An 18,780-nucleotide genomic window follows, 5' to 3' on the forward strand; every position below is an offset into this window, starting at 1 on the left:
CTGGAGCCAAATGTCTCCTCTTTGAGCTAGTGATGATGCAGGCAGCATCTGCCTCAGCCAAACTCAGCTTTTGTGTCCTGGCAGGCCCAAACCTTTTCAGCTGTTCCTCATGTGGAAATGCCACTGGGTCCTATTCGTTGTCCCATCCCTTGCAAAGACCACAGGCAGACACACAGCTGAAGGGTGAAAAATTTCTTGTATCCTTTCAGTTCCAAGCACATAAAGCCCCACAGTAGACAGCAACCTTGCCAGCCACTGAACATGGAGAAAAAAAATTAGCTGGATATTAGTTTTTATTTTTCTGATCTAACAATGTCAAAGGTCCTTAATACAACAATTCTTTAGGCATTTACATCAACAGGAGACACAGTGAGAAAAACAAGCCAGCAACATCATGAGATGAACATGCACAAGACACCGGAGGAAGAAGAAAATCAGCTGTTGAGCACAGAGCCAGTTGCTGAAATGGAGCCAGAGAGAAAAGTGTCTATATCCTCACAGCACTGGGAGAGGATTTTCCCTCCAAGAAAGCCAGAAGATGAATAAATCCAGGACCTCTGAGGAACATTAGGACTTTGTGTTTTATGAAATCCATAGGAATAGGAGTGCAGCACTTGTACAGATCACCTTTTCCAGTTACAAATACATAGTAGCAGAAAACTATTTGTAAATTCAGAATATTTTTGTAGGAGGTTGTTGAAAGACAATAATGTCTGTCTCCACAGCCCACAACCTCCTCCATATTACTGCATTATAATTCAGGGTCCATCTGCATCTGTCAGGCAGGAGTATGCAGACATCTCTTTTGACAGCAAGTTCACACAATCAATTTAACAACACACCCAGCTAACAATTGTTGCGGGGGTTGTGATGTGTTTCACAATTGTTCATGTGCTACCTTGCTGCATTTTGCTATTTATAAAGACACCCAAAGAACATACACTGTTTAAACTCCTCTTTAGGCTGGAAGATGGGGTGCAACAAAACAAAATAACAATGAATGAGGGTCCTCATGACCTGATATCTGCCAGAAACTACTGCACACTTTACAATCTCTGCAGAATTCAGAAAAAACCTAAATGACAATTATAGACCTTATTTTCACAAGTTTAACATTGATAGTGAGGTTCTTAGCTATCACTTGTGCCTTTCAAAATTTTTCTTCCCAGTCTTTACAATAATGTCAAAAAATATGATGCACAAGAAAAATCAACATCTCAAGTTAAAAAAATATTTTATCAACACTTGAGCAAAATTAATATATTATCAAAGTATTGTTGGAATGTAGATTAAGTTAAGCACATGGTACAAATGATTATTCTTAGGAAAAAAAAAGGCTGAACTAATCATGTTTCTTTAGATTCCACTGTAAACTTTTACAAACCTTTTACTATAATGAAAATTTGATGATTCAAACATCCATGCAGCTTCCTTTGCATTCAACAGCCACTGATCTGTGTTGAGTGACAAGATCACAATGTCGCATGACCCAGTGTGAACAAGCTTTGCAAATGCTGTTATGAATCTCATGATTTACTTTCTCTGTGATAAAACCAGCTCCTGGAGTCATATGAATAAGTATGAAACTGTTTGGGTTCCCTGCTTCATAAGAAAGCGTATCTTCATCCCACATTTCGGGAAAATGAAGTTGAAAGATCTGAAAAGATTAGAAAACATGCAAGATCCTAATATTTAAACCTTTTTTTTTTCACCCTGAGGTATGCTTAGATTTCACTTCCTGTTGTACTCCATAGCTGTTACAGTGCAAGAGATTATAGTGATGTTTATCATTTCCTCACTCTGTGACACTGAAACGATTTCACTGTACAAAAAAACGACTCACTTCAGTAGTGCTGAAGGAGAGAGGTCCATTTTGGTTTGGTTCAATATCTTATCAGAAGACTAGTCTAACAGCTAATTGTGATACTTTTCATTAGCATAAACACTGTCTTTCTGTGATAGATTCTTTTGTTTTTTTGTTTTTTTTTTTTGTATTGTTCCCCTCTTCATTTCTGTAGATCTGTATTCATTTCACAAACAGCTTCTCTCTGAATCTATTATTCAACTGCTCATTGTCCTATCCTCCACTTTCTTTTCAAAGATTCCAAATACATGTAAAAAGATTTGATGGTCCAAAGAGATGTATATACTTGATATGTTCCAAGATGATCATCTGTGCATTACATTCTTGTTTTCCTAAACAAAAAGGACAACAAACCAGAAAGGATCAGTGTACCTGAGCATGCCCCTGTTATTATCAAGCACCCGCTGAGTAATGTTAAACTTACCTAATGTCTCTGATGAAAAAACATAATGACAAGCTACCTAAAGGCAGGATGACACTTAACTCATTTCCATTACTTCCCAGCCAGCTTCTGGTGGTGTGCAGTGATATAGCTCACTCACAGAAGGAATGACTCTTCTGTTTGTAGCTGCTCTCAGTGCCAAGGCCTACAGATGTTCAGAATTTTCTCCATGTGGATGGGATATGAGGGACAATCTTACCTTCACATCTAGTCCTGAGAGAAACCAGAGGTGAGGTCTACAAAGCAGAAAGGGACCCTCGTTTCTGAGGAACTGGTAATGAGAGTTTAATGGGGGAAGGACCAGGAGGAAATAAGACTTGGGCTTAGAGATCCCTCAGAAATTATGGCCCAGGAATAAAATAATTTCTCACTGATCTTTTTATGCAATTTCTTCGCATAGAAGGATGCTCAGCTTTCTCTTCTGAAGACTCACAGTGATTTGGAAGGAAAAATCTAGAAAACTAACAAATTTCAAAATATGTCTAGATAAGTCAAGGCATGCAAGGACAAGGAGCATTTCCATGAGAGAAGGAAAACTGGAGTCAAATAAATGCTACACACCCAGGAGTTAAAATTTATTGAAATTAGAATAGTAAAAGAAAGTGAGCAAGGTCTGCATAAAAGGAAAGCATGGGAAAGAGAGAGACATTGGAGAGAAGAGAAGAGAAGAGAAGAGAAGAGAAGAGAAGAGAAGAGAAGAGAAGAGAAGAGAAGAGAAGAGAAGAGAAGAGAAGAGAAGAGAAGAGAAGAGAAGAGAAGAGAAGAGAAGAGAAGAGAAGAGAAGAGAAGAGAAGAGAAGAGAAGAGAAGAGAAGAGAAGAGAAGAGAAGAGAAGAGAAGAGAAGAGAAGAGAAGAGAAGAGAAGAGAAGAGAAGAGAAGAGAAGAGAAGAGAAGAGAAGAGAAGAGAAGAGAAGAGAAGAGAAGAGAAGAGAAGAGAAGAGAAGAGAGGTGTTTTATTCAACCCCTAAGTACATCTTCCATTGGTGTGAACTGGCTCATGGATATGTTGTGCTCTCCAGACATATTCAGCGTGAGCCCCAGGAGGCCAGGAGGCAGAGTGGGAGATGCCTTATCCTGCTTTTCCAACCCATTTAAGTTAAAACTAAATCAGTATTTGTCAAAAGTCAAAACTGGTTCTAATTCACTTTTAATTTTTTTCCTGCTTTCATCATGAGTGTAAGGGTTATTTTTCAGTGTATACAGATATACATATATATGCATAGGTACACGTGTATCTGCACACATGCATGTACATGCATATCTACATATTACATTGCATTATTATATGCCTACAAAACAATTTCAGACAATTCAAACCAGTGCAAGGGAGCCAATTTGAACAGCTGAAAAACTATCAATAAACATAGATTGGTAGGATTTCATACATGGATAAGGCATCATGGGTCAGAGCTACTCACAGCTTTTTACAGTGGTACTTCTCAAAGGACTTTTTCTTTCCCTAAATGCAAATAACTTTATTTACCTTTACAGAAAAGTATTTACCTTTGCAGAAATACAGATTAATGTGTTTGCTTATTTGTTATCAGCTGTGCGTTGTGTCCTGGGACAGGACCATTGGCTGCTCTACTCGGCCAAAACCAACAGCTCAAACAGCGTCTTGCTCTAGGAACAGCTTTCCCCAGGTGCAGACAGCAGTGTAAGAGCGCCTTCTATGCTTAGGCAAAAGAAATGCAAGGCAAAAAAGCCATGGGAAACTTGAGACTACAGAACTAAAGCCCATGTCTCTTGGGTGAAAGCTGTTCTATTCTTAAGTCGGAGAAAAGAAGGGTAAAAGAGCTCTCTCTTTGTTAAAGAAATGGGTCAGGTTCATCCTCAAGGTAGAAGGATATAGCTGTCATCTTTGGAGTATGATTGCAAATACTTCATACTGCAGAGTAGGTGTAGTTCTCTGAGGAGTCACAGTTCTATTCCCAATTAAATTTTAAAATAAATTTTTAATACATTTATAGTTTTCTCTGTGGTTTTTAAGGACCTATATGGGCATTAATGTGGTGGGTTCACAGGGCAAAATGCCAAAGAGAGGTGTGAAGAAGCTCTCATTACAGAGCACTACTTTTTCTCCTGGATCACTTCAGTGATTCAGTTTCCCAGGCAGCTCCACAAGCAGCTGTAGTTGCACAACTAAAGTAGCAGCAAGCTGTGGTGGAAAAACACAGAAACCAAGCACACAAATAGCTGGAAGGAGAGGATGGGAGCTACCTGAGCTAATGCTCATTAATTAATTAAATTAATGCTGATGCCTTAATTTTTAGCTTTCATATTTTCCGGATTATGTTCTGCCTCAGTGTGTAACTCTGAATTTCATATAAAGTGTTAGCAAGTTCTCTTCACAGTGTAGGTAGACAAAACAATCCTTTCCCAGCCTGAGAACCAAGGACACCATTGCAGCTTCCGGCCCAAAATGTATAAACAGCAAATTGAGAAGAACAATCTGGGAGGATGGCATTTCATAACTTTGAAACTGTAATTGCACAATTAACCTGAGTGTGTAAATGGACTGAAACTTATAAAAGTGTGAAAACAAGTGGTTATCCATTTTGTGACCATTTTGGGTCCATCTTGGGTGAAGCCCTGGCCAGACTTTTATATTTCCCAAGGTGTATCCTTTGAAGGCCTTTTAATAAACACTGACTTTATTCCTTTAACTCCATCCAGCCTCTGTTCCAGGTCACCTCTTAAGGCATCAATGCCATTGCATATAAAACTAAGCAGAATTTGGACACCCAATAGCCACCTTCTACATGAGAATTTAATTCCTAAGATGGAAAACCATATTTTTATTGGTAGACAGATCACCTAGTAATGTTGTGGCTTGGCAAAGCCTTAGGAATATGTTCAGTTTAAGTGGCACAAATATGCCATGTCAGTGGGACAGCCTGCATCCTTAATGCTGAGTCTCTTGGCAGCTGGACTTACTGTAACCCATATACAAAGGACACAGAGCTAATTCCATTGAAATCAACTGCACAGTAGTCTTGCATTTCCATGCAGCAGTTCTACCTTGATTTCAAACTCCCTATTTTTCTTCATTTTACTTTTTCTGTACACCTTGGTTTTGATATAGACTCCTAATCATACATGATCTCCATATGAACAGAAATAACTATAGCCAGAGTGAGTTACTTTCCTACTTCTCTCTGTCCTTCCATCATTCTAGTACATCCAGTACATCCAGTTCTTACCCAGTAGTGTATCACTTTTGTGATACAGCTCTCATGGAGCTGAAGGCAGCACTACAGCACTGTAGCAGTACCATTTTGCAACCCTAACTGCTGTCTGTATACTTCTAGCCAAGACAAGAATACAGAGCCCACACTACTGTCCTTACATACCCTAGAGGAGATTTACCAGCTAAACTATCCTGGAAAACTCTCTTAGTAGAAATGAGACATATACCAGCAAAGTATTTCCCTCCCTAGAGCTTACACAAAAGCTTTCCACAAAGCTTTCCACATCAGTTCCAGGTCTTAGCCAGGCAGCTCCTTTATTTGGTTGTCTGCCTTGCAACTCAGGTGTGGTCTACTTTTGTCAGAATATTATTCTTGTTTGGGAGCAGAATAGGTGAGATATTAGACCAGAAAAAAACCCCTATGAATATCACTGGATATCATCTGAAATGCCCTCTCACTGACTGCAAAATTAAAGATTTAGTGTAATCCTTAAAGGACGTTTTCTTGGCAGCTAATAAAGTAATCTTACACACACACACACACAAGCACACATGTGAAAGGATAGGATATAAAACCCAGCGTTAAGGCAAGGCATAGATTTTTTTTAACTTAATACAGCCATTTCAAAATATATCTGTCTCAAAGGAGAAGAAAGATGTGACTGGCTGAACAGTAAAAAAATCTTAATCATATAATGCTTCATGTATTTTGGCCACTTCAGTCTTCATCTGTGACACTGGCTTTTCTATAGACATTTTCATCTTCTTGAAAATTAACAATAGAGGTTGTTATAAAAAATACTTTCATTGTAGGCTGCAGGCAAGGGATAGTATGAGATCTGTTGTCAACCACAATGAAACAGGAGGCAAGAAAACAGTTTCTATGCAGTCTTGGGCTTTCCTCCACCCCCTACATTTATGTGTTTCAAGCTTACCACCCTTTAGACAACAGTGCAGTTATTCATCCAGGGATGTGCTGGAAACAAATTGGTTCATGTTTTAAAAGAGTGATGAGAGGTGGCTGTTATGTAAAGTTCATAATATTCAGCATCCTACCTCTGCTACTTATTTGATCATCACAAAGCAATCCAGTTAGATTTTAAATACTGCATATTAATCATACAAATCTGAAACATTTTTTTTCTCTTTTCTGTCACTCACCTCTTGACTTCATATGTGGGCAAGCAGTGCTGCTTCTCTCTTCCTCTTTCATTTATCTTGTTGATTGATGCTGAAAGTTCTTTGGAGCCATTTCTGGACTACATTTCATGTATGTGTCCCATCAGCTGAAAGATGTCCTGGGCTTCCCTGAAAATTCTCTGCATCACTGTAAAATATTAATAATTAAATGTGCTTGAAGAAATTTGGTCTGACAAAGACAAAGGTGGTAACCAGTGATTTAGCAAGCAGCTAGTTGGCTTAAAATTACTCTCAGATCTCTCGCAGAGTAAGTTAAATATACAACTCAAAGAGTTTTGTTATTCTTGGAGTATATTACCAGAAAAAAATCAAATTTTAAAGCTCTTGTGGAAGACAGGTAGAATTGAGAAGCTGCCACATGATCAAAACAAACAAAAACTCCCAAAACCAGCATTTTTTCAACATTTTTTTTGAGGTAAGCATGAAGATGGATGGTTTAAATAATTGTATCAGAGGGATCTCAATCTTTAATCTTAAGAGATGAGGGAATTGCCCTAAATGCTATGTACTACAAAGTTTCAGTGACCTAATTACACAGCTAGTGTATTCAGGAATGCACAGGTGAAATTTTCAGCTTGCAACACTTTTTAATAAATCTTAGGAAACTATATAAAAAAGAGTAGAGCCAAAGGTTGATATTTCAAAGACTAATGAAGTTTTTGATACTGAGGAGCTTTACTTTGGCCCATGAATACTTACATTAAAAAACTGTCTCAGATTGAAAGAAAATAGCCTAGTTTTCACAGCGCTCACTTGAAACTTTGAAGATCCACAGTGAATTCATTATTCTGCCACTAGGTACCATTTTACCCACTTACTGAGAAAATTTATGCAGGGTAAATCAAGAAAGTCTGCAGTTTTCAGAGACAGAGTTATCTATTTCTAACTATCTCAAGTTATCTCTAGAGACATGAGTCTGCTCAGTTCTGCATTCTGTGGCTCACTTTTGCAGGGTTAGTTAATTTTTTTGTGCATAACAGATTGCAAACCCACATCTCCTGGCACTGAGACGAAAACCTTTCCAACTCTGTACAGAAGCCCTGCAACAATGTGACAAGAGTCAAGATTCATTGAGGCAGAAATGACAGAGGAAAAATTTGGAAAAATTATTCTCCCAGGTTCATCTGGGAAGAAGGAAATCCTTGTACCTATGAAATCTTTTTACATTTTCTATTGGAAAGTTATTGGATAAACAAGCAGAAATCTGACCACCCGCTGATTTAAACCTCCCCACTCCTTTGAAATCTCAGCCATAGAATTGTAAGTAAATTAAAAAAATTAAATAGAGGAATTATTCAGTTAAGCATTGCAACACTAAAGAGACCAGTGCCTGAGTCTCTGTGCAAACAATGGCCTATTGCATATGGGCCATGGTCTAAAACACACCCAGGTGCCTCAAACTGCCAGAAGACAGTGTATGATGTGTGTATAACATTTTGGGGATCTATGGTCCCCCAATATCAGCACTCTATCAACACAATGCTGTAGGTAGCACCCAACAGAGAGACTGTAGCATGCTTAGTTGAAAACAATCTCAAACATAAATACAGATTCCGCTTTCCTCTTACTGCTTGGAAAGATCATACAGGTTATTCTTCACAGCCTCAAACTAATACTGCTGCAAACACCAACATTTTTATGAAACCCATTAAAAGTCACAGACTTGGATTGCACTGGCATAAATGCAGCAAAACTTGCTTCAGATCCTCTATGTATTCCACAGCAGCATATGCAAGCACGGTCACAGAGGTGTTAATAACCAAATTTACTTAGACAAAAGCTGTCTTTGTGTCTGTTTGGTGTGCTGTAGAGTGCTTGCAGACATACCTTGCATTCCTATCCTACCTAAGCCCCTGACTTAGGTGTACTTTCTGTGCATGGGAAACACATGTGGCTTCACTGAGCAGGAATCATCCCTTTTTGTCAGTCCTTGAGAATGATAAGAAAAATTTACCACTAGGTTTGGGTATAAGTAATGTTATCTTGCAAATTTTCTGCAAAAGGAAAAACTGCCAAGGACAGTAAAGATAAACCAGGACCTGACATTTCTACCAAATGGGAAAAAGTTCACATAGAAGGTGTAGTTCTGCCATGCAATATCATAGTGAAGTGCCCACATACGGTGTATAAAACAACACCAAAGGAAGATGCAACAGACACACATATGTACATTTATTTTACTGTTTTGACAATTACCTTCAAAAAACCCCTTATGAATTCCACTTTATTAACGTGGAAGCATCTCAGAAACCCTTTAACTTTACCTAGGTGAGTAATTGCATGATGGGGGTTCTGGTTTGTTTGTGTTTCTTTGAATCAGTAGCACAGAATGTACCAGAATATCAGACCACAAAACATTCCTGACATTTTTGAAAAACATGTTTTTATACTTCTGCTGTCAATCTTTCAGGTGACCATTTCATGTGTTTTCACAAACACTCCCCAAATAATACAGGGAAACCCCAGCTTAGTGGCTTTATAGGCTTTATGTGTGTCCACAACAGCACTGCAGCTAAGTTCCACATACATGTAGAAATGACCCACTGCCATGCTGAAAACTAATTTTATCCTGTACATTTTGATAGGTACTTGATTCTTATTACTTTTTCCTTGTTAGCTGGAGCACATTTATCTTTATTTGCAGGTATGTGTGTATGTACTGCACACATACAAACATGTATGAAAACAAGTCATGCATGCAAGTCTTGAATAGATAAAATATTATGGCAGTGCACTTAAATGGAATCAGATGCAGAAATTTTCAGGCTCAGGTCAATGTTTAACATCATTAATGTGATTCTTCAGCTGTCCTTATAAGTATATGCACCAAGAACCTCTTCTAAACTATGTAATCTTTGTTGCATTTTTCAAAAAAAATTGTAGGACAGTAGGGTACCTTTACCATGCAAAAACCTCAGAGCTAGGTTCAGGACTGATGTGCTTAAGAAGGGGCATTGCATAACAGACCTCAGTGCTCACTTCTTTCAGAAATACCATTTCTTTTCAGTTTCTTTCCTTTTTTCTTACATTGTCATTATGATTAACTGCCTCCAATTCCATAAATTGTTGCAGTTCTCAATATATGCATAAAAAGTAACTCACCAAATAGCAAGTTCCAACAATATTTTTCTGTCACAGTTGACACAGTCTGTCTTAGAACTGGTTCTGCTGACTGCTTTCCTAGTTGAGGCCAGAAATTATAAGCTGTAATATTAGTTGATTGCTGGTTTACAAAATATTTTTTTTTGACTGTAGCGAACACACACACAGAGAATAAATAATAGCAGCTTCCTAAAACTTGAAATATCCTCATGAATTGTGAATTCTTAAAAAAATATGGGTAGAGAGAGCTGGCTATACCAGTCCATTAGTGTAATCAATGTAAAATAAGATGGTAAAAACTCACACTTGGAACCAGGAGCAGCATAGGTACCCAGGACTCCATATGCCATCACTATTCAGATTAGTATCTTGAGTGATAGGATATAATGAGTTAAGACTGCTCAAAATATATTATTAGATATGATTATTCCTCTTCCACTGCTGCCAGCTAGTGAGAAAAATCCACATAGTCTGTTCACATAATTTAAGGCCTAAAGGGACTACTAGGTTATTTGTTGCTCCCTCTAGTACATCACATGTGAATAAATTTCATCCAATTGTCCCTATGCTAAACTCATGAACCTGCCCAAAGAAAGGGATTTTTATTTGAAGAATTTAAAGTGCAGCAAATTCACTTCCTAGCTTGTCCTGAAGACTTATGTACTCCACTAATGAGTTGTTCCTCCTTGAAATTTGTACAGGATCAGCTGCTAGCATTCACTCTGCTGGCCTCCTCCTCTGTGCCTTTTTATAGCTGACATGTGCTTCCTAGGAGGACAGATTTCAACCAGACCACCTCCCCGACACTTCTAGATCCACCTGCAGGGTGTGTTTTCAGCCTTCAGATCCCTTGCATGCATCTATTCTGCTGTCTTCAGTTTCTCATCCTTCTGTTTCCCAAACAGCCTCTGTGCTGGCTGCCAAAGCTGAGCAGCTCTGTCACAGAGGGACAAGCTGTCTCCCTGGTCCTGTTGTTTTGAGCAGCCCAGTACAACCTTGGTTGCTGCTCTCTGCAGAGGGTTGTTGCTGAAATCTCTGTACAGGCAGGTCCAAAGCCCATGTTTGTCACTAGAGGACACGAAATGATTCACACCAGCACCTCTCAGTGTCAGAACAAAAAACCATCCTTTTATTCTCTGACTCCAGTATTTCTGGATTCTCGACAATGACCATTGATTGGATAATTAAGTTACCACCTTCCCAAGCACACTGGTCATGAGAAACATCCATCAAAAGATGTTTCTTAGAAGGAATGTGATAAACAGCTTTATGTTACTTTCATAGGAAAGTAACTAAAACTATGAAAACACTATCAGCAAGCTTCAATTTCCAGGGCAACACATGTTCTGCAGTCATGTCCAGCTTTCTTCAATTCTGGGTTATATACTGTCATTGGAAAAGGGCTGGACAGCCTTACTTATCACATTGTTTCTATCCCTCAATTTAACAGTCTGCTGATTTCTATATTATTTCCACTCTTCTCAGTAATGAACTTGGACTCTTGCTAAAAATAAGAAGTAGTTTCAGTTTTGTGACTGTCTTGGCAATATCTCACTTAATCTATGAGGGCTCCTCATTTGCAAAGAGTTGTAGGATTTTTCATTTACTTTGATTTGACCTATAGCACTACTTCCATACAAAACAGTACTAATATATAAATCAGAATGCAGCAGTGCTGACAAAGCATCTTGTCAGTCACTGATCACACTGATGTACATCAGCCATCTCTTTAGCCAATTTTTCTATGCTTTATATTAGTACAAGTTTATATTACAAGTATATTATCTTTATATTAGTACAAGTTAACTATGCCTACTGGCTTTAAAAGATTCACCATGGATATTTGCCATCATCCTTCTCAGACAGCAAAGGTCTGTAAGAGTCTCCACCAGGTGAAAATTAATTCTTCTTTTTTTACAGGCACAAAGAGTTATATTCAATGGGGTATTTTTTTTTTTCCCCTTTCCAAAAACCCACCTAGTAACGTCACCTAATTTTCAAAATGACTGTTTGAATTTACAGTTTCCTAGTTCAGAATATGACATACAGAGTTCCCTGGGACTGCAATTTGCTGGCCCACCCTGAACTACAAAAGACAGCAAGAGAGGAGGCTAAAGGCATTCCCTTTTTCTTCTTGCCTTTCTAAATGCCTTCTCCTTGCAGCCAGACACCTCCAAAGACCTTCTTACAAAGCAATGCTGGTCAAGGCTGAACAAAGTGTTTTAACACAGGAAGAGACCTCAAAAGGGAAAAAAGCCACCACAACGCTTTTAAGATCTATAAATTGTGAAACTGAGGTGAAAAATATCATGAACAGCTCAGAAGTCATTTCATGGGCAGCAGAATAAAGCTTTTGCTTATGTGCCAGCAGAATAAAGCCTTTGCTTATGTGACAAAGGAAATCCAAAATCCAAGCTGAAGTAACCCATTCCTTGGCCAGTATTAAGTTTATAGACACAAGTCACTTTCTTCCCTGTGCAGATAATGTGTCTCCAATAAAACAAGTTTTTAAGTATAGCAGTCTGTCAGGGGAGAGTGAACCCATCCAGTGAAGAAGCACAGAGTATTTCACAAATTTCAACTTAGGAAAAGATAAAGGCATGGGGAGAAAATTTCAAAGGATATATTGTAAACAATGGAAACTATTATTAGGTCAGTTATCAGCTTATAAGTGTCTGATACTCATTTATCTGTACTAAACAGAAGCTACTAATACAAGTCATTAATATCTCACCTACTCTTCAGCTTCCTCTTCCAAGCCTCTCCATTCACTTCAAATGTTTGTGAACTTCTGACTCAGAAACAAATCCAGTTTTAACAATGATTTTTAAGCTTTCGAAAGAAAAGCACTATATTAATCATGAAAGAAATATTTTTATTCCATTTTGTGTTTGGCCCTGCCTTCGTTATCAGGAAATGGAGTATTTTAAAAGGATGATGAATTTCTTCCCAGCTGTCGCTCTTATTCTCCCACCAGGATGAAAAGTTCCATATCCCAAACATAAAGATCTGACATTTAGGAGAACAAGAGATAACTTAATAGCAAGACCAGGTGCAACAGTAGCCCCTTGTCTACTTTTCATTGTTTATAAATAATTAGTACAGCTGTCCAAGGAGGAGCCCTTCCAGCAAAACTATCACAAGACCCATCTGAAAACAGACTATTTGCTCTTTTTTTAATCCTGTCCTAAAGAACTTGTGTATTTTTATACTTCCATTTTTGCAGGCTTTGAGCAAAGACAATTCAGGGAAGTCTGAATGCAAAATGTCTTCAGTGTTAAAAGGCGAGAAAGTAATGAGATTTCACACCCCAAAATGGCTGCATGGATGTGACTTTGCTGTTTATGGCTCAGCTCTAACTGGAATTATGTTGTTACAGTTCTGCCCAGAAGCTCTTCCCCAAAGCAGGTGCTTTGTGGATCCACAAGACAAATCCCTGACCTATCTTTCAATGCCTGAGCAACAGTCAAAATCACTCCTGTACAGCAAATGAAGGTGTGTTAGAACTATAGGTAGACATCATTCCAGTAGCTCCAACCCTTCATTCACAGTGAACAGCAGCTGTTAAGATATGACAACAGGAATTTTGGAGTTGTACAGTATGCCAGAGATCCAGGAGATTAAATCACTTTTTATCCATCCAGTAATTTTCAACACTACTCACAGTTGCTAAATTAAAGCTGAGGGGGTCAGCTAGCCTCATTACAATCTGTAATTTTTTTCAGCTTTCTAAAAATGCGTAGTCTGACCAGAGCCTTGTGTAAACTCACTACCTAAAAAGCTAAGTCTTGTTTAAAAAGAAGGACTGCCTGTTCCCCCTGCAACCCTGTGTTTTATTTAACATGCATTATGAATCATGCAATGCTCCTGTGTCACCATTTCGCATCAGTCATTCTCAAGGATTTACAGGGAGTGGGCACAGATGATGTGACTGGATGAAGTAACATGGATTTGCAATTATCCCCTGGTATACACTTTCAGTCACTGGCATTAGGAAATAGGAGAGTTCATTGCACAGAGCTAAGCTGCTTTGGGAAAATACGCAGGAAACATGTGGAAGAGATAATGACAAAAGCATTTCAGCTACCCCTCATTGGTGCCAGATGCTGAGTAGCCAGCAGAAGGAAATTATTTTTAGGCTGCTGCTCATCATCTGTCCTCAGGTCAAGAGTTTATGCCCTTCAGAGAGGGGAGGCATGGAATGCTGGCAGGCAGCAGGGTGATGCTTCTGTAGATTGAGCTTCCTTTGCTTTCCTTTTGAGTATATGGTAGTCTTTAATGAGAGTACTCTAGAAGGGGGAAGAGTTAGGGGATAGAAGCAAAGAAGAAGTCAGAGACTTGTGAACAGACAATTCACTCATTTCTTATGCTGATTTCTATTCTGTGTAATTTTTCTGATATGTTCCTACACCATGTACTACATTAGATTTCAGGGCCCAGTTAAACAAAAAACATCCTCTACATGAATAGTCCAGTCACAACTCTGTTTAATTTGCCTCTAGATCCTGCTCTAATGCTAATAAAAACCAAGACATTTTTCCAAGATCAAGTGAATCCCCCTCAAATATTGTAAAATCCCTGAAGAAAAACTTTTCTGGGGAGACATGAGACCGTATAAGAAGCTCCAGTTAAAGGAACTACTTGAGCTCTTATACTGAAATAATATTGATATAACACTTTAATTGTATGCTATCAAATGTGTTTAATATGTTAAAAACACACATTTACACTTTCAGCAGGCCCGTTTTCACCAATATTTGGTGTTCAAATGTTATTATTATTTGTAAAAGTGCTTACTCCTGTGCATAGTTTCACATTACGCAAAGAGGAATGCAAGGGTCCTAGGGTGAGAAGGAGAACCAGAACATTTCGTTCTCAGTCACTGACTCAGCTTAAGGTCAATAGCAATCAAAGTTGTTTCCAGATGAGTGGAGTTCAATGGTTCACATGAAATAAATCATCACTCCCGGCAATGAGATCCACAAAGCTAATCACTCATGTTCCCAAAAAACAACACAAAGAGAATACAGAAGCTTGTTTCTGAGCACACATGTCTTGCAAAAATACCTTGCTGCTAGCCCCTGTCCTGAGTAGCACTGGCATGATGGGGAGGAGGAGACAAGTATCCACCAAATTTCTAGAGCCTATTACATGAATAAAGAGATTTCCTTTTCCCAGTATGTGAGATAGTTCTTGTCAAGGGAAGAAAATCTTCAAATAAACGAAGGCTTTATTTTGAAGGAATAGGAACTTGTTTTTGCACACCTCAGGAAGTAATTTGCATGAGCACAAAATGCATGAAAAATGCCACCAGAGTTGGTAGTGCCACAACTTTGAAAGAATGCAGGAGGTGAGGAATGCCCCACCACCGTCAGCCAGTCCCTGTATGCTGATCACTTTTGTCTTGGCCAGCTTTGGGGGAAACTCTTCCTCAATCTGCTAGTAGCTTCCAGGATTTAATTTCTCTGCCACTGACCCACAGCTCAGATTTACTTGTGACAGCAACCCAGTGTCACAGACCAGCATTTGGTATGAATCATCTGTCACTAAGAAGTCAGTGGCCAATGAATGCCTTTCTCCAATGGAGCAGATTTCAAAATCCAGGTGCTTCTACTCAAGGATCATCTCGGCCCAGTTCTGAGCTCAACCTCGGCCTAAGAAGACCCAAAACAATGAAGGAAAAGAACCAGAGAAAATGGAATGTAGAGAATGAGGAGAGAGAAATCTTTGATTTCTATGGCCCCCTGAATCTCATAACAACATCACTGTGCAATGCATTGCAACACTGATGTGGACACATTTTTAGAGGTACCTATCAAGAACTTGAACAGACGTGATTTCGGACTCCTTTGTCACACACTCAGTCTGGGTCACTCAAAGGTATTGTTGCACATGGAAACTTTCCTGAGAAATCTTTTATTTTATACAAGTCCTTAGTGTTAGCAAAGTAAACTGAGGCCAGTTTTTAAGGCATATGAACTTTCTGACAACCATCAGAAGGCAAACTAGCTTAGTATCCCAGCCAGTGGTCTTTTCCTCCATAAGGGAAAAGGCTGGCTCACACTCCATGAGAATCTGAGAAAATTATAGCAATAGGAGGAAGAAAATGAGCATCTTTTGCAAACAATTTGTACATATTTCCTGGTAGCTTCACATACTCAGTTGGAAAAGATATAGATGAAAACTTTCTAATGACCTTTCTGCCGTAAAACTTATCTAGGTGAGGTCATAATTCATATAGTTGCGCTTCAAAGCAATAATGCTGTCTGATCTTACTGTCCCAGGTTCCTCCAAATTACCGTTTTATTGTTTTGTTCAGACACTCTAATTCATAAAGGAAGGAAGAAAATTTACTGACAAACTGTTCAAGGTGTTGTATAGACAGTGCAATGAGATCCTGGTTACGCTGTACCTCTCCCTGGAGAACAAATCAGCACAGAGTGTCTTCTTGTAGCAGAGACTTGCAGTGGAGGTTTTATCACAGGCTATCAAAAAGCACTGGGGATGATTTCTTCTGGTTTTGTTTTATATTACAGCTTTGCTTTTTTTTTTATAAAAAAAAAAAGATACAGTGTGGCAGTGAGAGCCACCAGAGGAGCAATTCAGAGAGGAGAGCACCAATTACTGGGTGCTTTTAGTTCATGCTAGGTTTAACAGACATAAGGCCAAAATCGAGAGAAAATATACCAAATAGTGAGCATCAGATACCTCATAACCAGTCCACTTTTGTGTTAAGCCTGTCTGTGTTGTTTGATTGACTTATGTAGGTCAGACTCAGTCAGTGCTGAGCAGTGGAAAGGGAATCCAGCAGCATTCACACGGTTCCCTCACAGATAGGCTGGCAAGGTAAGGTTGACAGTTTTGTACAACCAAGTATAAGTGACTCAAAGCAAAACTTTCAACTTGAAACTTATAATTGCTTTGGCAATCCATTTTTATGGCAGCAGCTACTTTCCTGCACCTACTTCAGTGACTAGTAATATCAACTATTATTACCAAAAGACGCCTCTCCTCGTGACTCAACTACCAGAAATATTACATGTGTTAAGTGTTTAGAAATATTACCTACACTCCTGAATAGAGTCCCTATTGACATATGAATAAATTCAGTATTTCTAGGCTTTCAAACTTTTGTAATGGGTATTTGAAGGTCAAAGAAAGAACTACTATCTGAGATTTACTCAAATAAGCCTAGCTCAGCAATTTGTATTGCACAGGAAGAATAACCATAGTAATGAAAGGAAGAAAAGGAGGCTCAAGGGGACACCTTATCACACTCTACAGCTACTTGAAAGGAGATAGGTGGTGAGGGTTGGTCTCTTCCCAAGTAACACAAGAGTAAACAGCTTCACAAGAGTAAACAGCTGCTCCAGGAGAGGTTATATTGGATATCAGGAAAAAGATTCTTCACCAAAAGAGTTGTCAAGCATTGGAACAGGCTGCCCAGACAAGGATTCACTATCTCTGAAGGTATTTCAGGAGTGCACGTGTGGTTCTTGAAGCATGGTTTACAGGCGGGTTTGGCAGTGCTGGGTTAACAATGACCCTAAAACCTTTTCCAGCCTAAACAGTTCTGTGAATCTGTGCTGGCTCACAGAAAGTCATCTAGTGACTGCAGAGTGAGCAAGAATTACACAGCAGGGACACCACAGAAGAATTGGTCTTGAACACTGAGCATTCCTACCTGAGTGAAGCGCTGGGGACATGAAGAAGGCAAACAGAACCATACTAGTGTCACCCTCCTTGAGACAGGACCTGGGTTCACATCACATCTGCCAATTTACCTGCAGTTTCTGAATGGTGCAGCATGGATGCCTTGAGAGCTTCTGCCAAAAGGTGCAGACAGAGTAAAGGGGGGAAGGGTCTTCAGAGTCCTCTCTCTTTTCAGGCAGATAATGCAACCAATGAAAAATACATCACTCAGCCAGTTATCCCTCACAGCACTCTTCTGATTTATTTCCCAGGAAAAAATGCTGTTTCATTTCTGGTACTGAAAGGTTCAGAACCTTGTTGGGACAAGCTCTGATTACTAACATCAGTCTGCTGTTTTATTCACAGCCCACATCAGGTTTCTGGGTTTGGGAATGGGAACAGTTCAATAAATTTTGTCTTTAGAAAGGCATTTACAGGAAATGTTCTGCAAGATTGATGCTCAAAAATACAAGCAGATTTTTTTTTTAATGAGAACAACTTTAAAAATACTAAAAATTCTGCAATATGTATTCCAGTTCCCTTCAAATAAAAGAAAAAAGAAATACATTCAGTTTTAAAATGAAACATTCTGTGTTGAATCAAACCACAAAAAGTTGATATTTTTTTTTTCTATTTTGCTTTGGTTTTAATCACAGATGTTTCCTTTTTATTTTTTCCTTTTTTTTTTTTTTTTTACCCCTTTTCTTTTTTAATCAGCACAATTTTATCCCAGGGAATTTAGACTAAATAACATTAAATCAATTTTAATTAAAAGCTTTAGCTATTTCCCTGAAGGTTTGTTGCAAAATCAGAAAGAGGCATGGAAGTTACTGGCACTATTCAGCAAATAAATTTTTACTAAAAGCGTAGAAAAATTTGGGTTGAAGGGAACCTCTAGGGGTCATCTGGTCCAATCTCACTCAGAGCAAGAGCAAGTCTACTCAAGGCCTCCTCAGGCTATGTTCTCAAGATCTCCAGGGATGAGGAGTGTCTAACCTTTCCAGCATTAAGTTGCCTGTGTCAGATAACGTTTGCTCCATGAAGTAGCTTTTGTGGTGGTCCCCCACCATGAGATGTGACCTGCAGTTATCAGAGGTGGAGTTATAATGGCTGCAAGTAGAACAAACTTCACCTGTTTATTCCTCTAGATTAGAAGTAAGTGTGGGCAGCTTTCAAGGAAGCTTAAACCTTCAGTGAGTTTTCCTGAGCTGCAAACTTTCACAAACTCTTCCTCAGGAAAGCTGAAATTAATGTCCTCATAAACAGCAACAGTTCATTATCTTACCAAAT

At 38.8% G+C, this 18,780-nt stretch overlaps 1 long non-coding RNA gene across 1 annotated transcript in view; it reads right to left on the reverse strand.

Annotated features, from left to right (window-relative positions):
- Positions 1-18,780, reverse strand: part of LOC111925681 (uncharacterized) — a 99,335-nt gene that overhangs the window by 69,432 nt on the left and 11,123 nt on the right. Inside the window, exon 2 of the long non-coding RNA XR_015283222.1 lies at positions 6,658-6,823. This is a non-coding gene — a long non-coding RNA (uncharacterized LOC111925681). The remainder of the gene's footprint in view (positions 1-6,657; positions 6,824-18,780) is intronic.

Source organism: Cyanistes caeruleus, chromosome 2 (genome assembly GCF_971803275.1).
Source record: "Cyanistes caeruleus chromosome 2, bCyaCae1.hap1.1, whole genome shotgun sequence".
NCBI lineage: Eukaryota > Metazoa > Chordata > Aves > Passeriformes > Paridae > Cyanistes > Cyanistes caeruleus.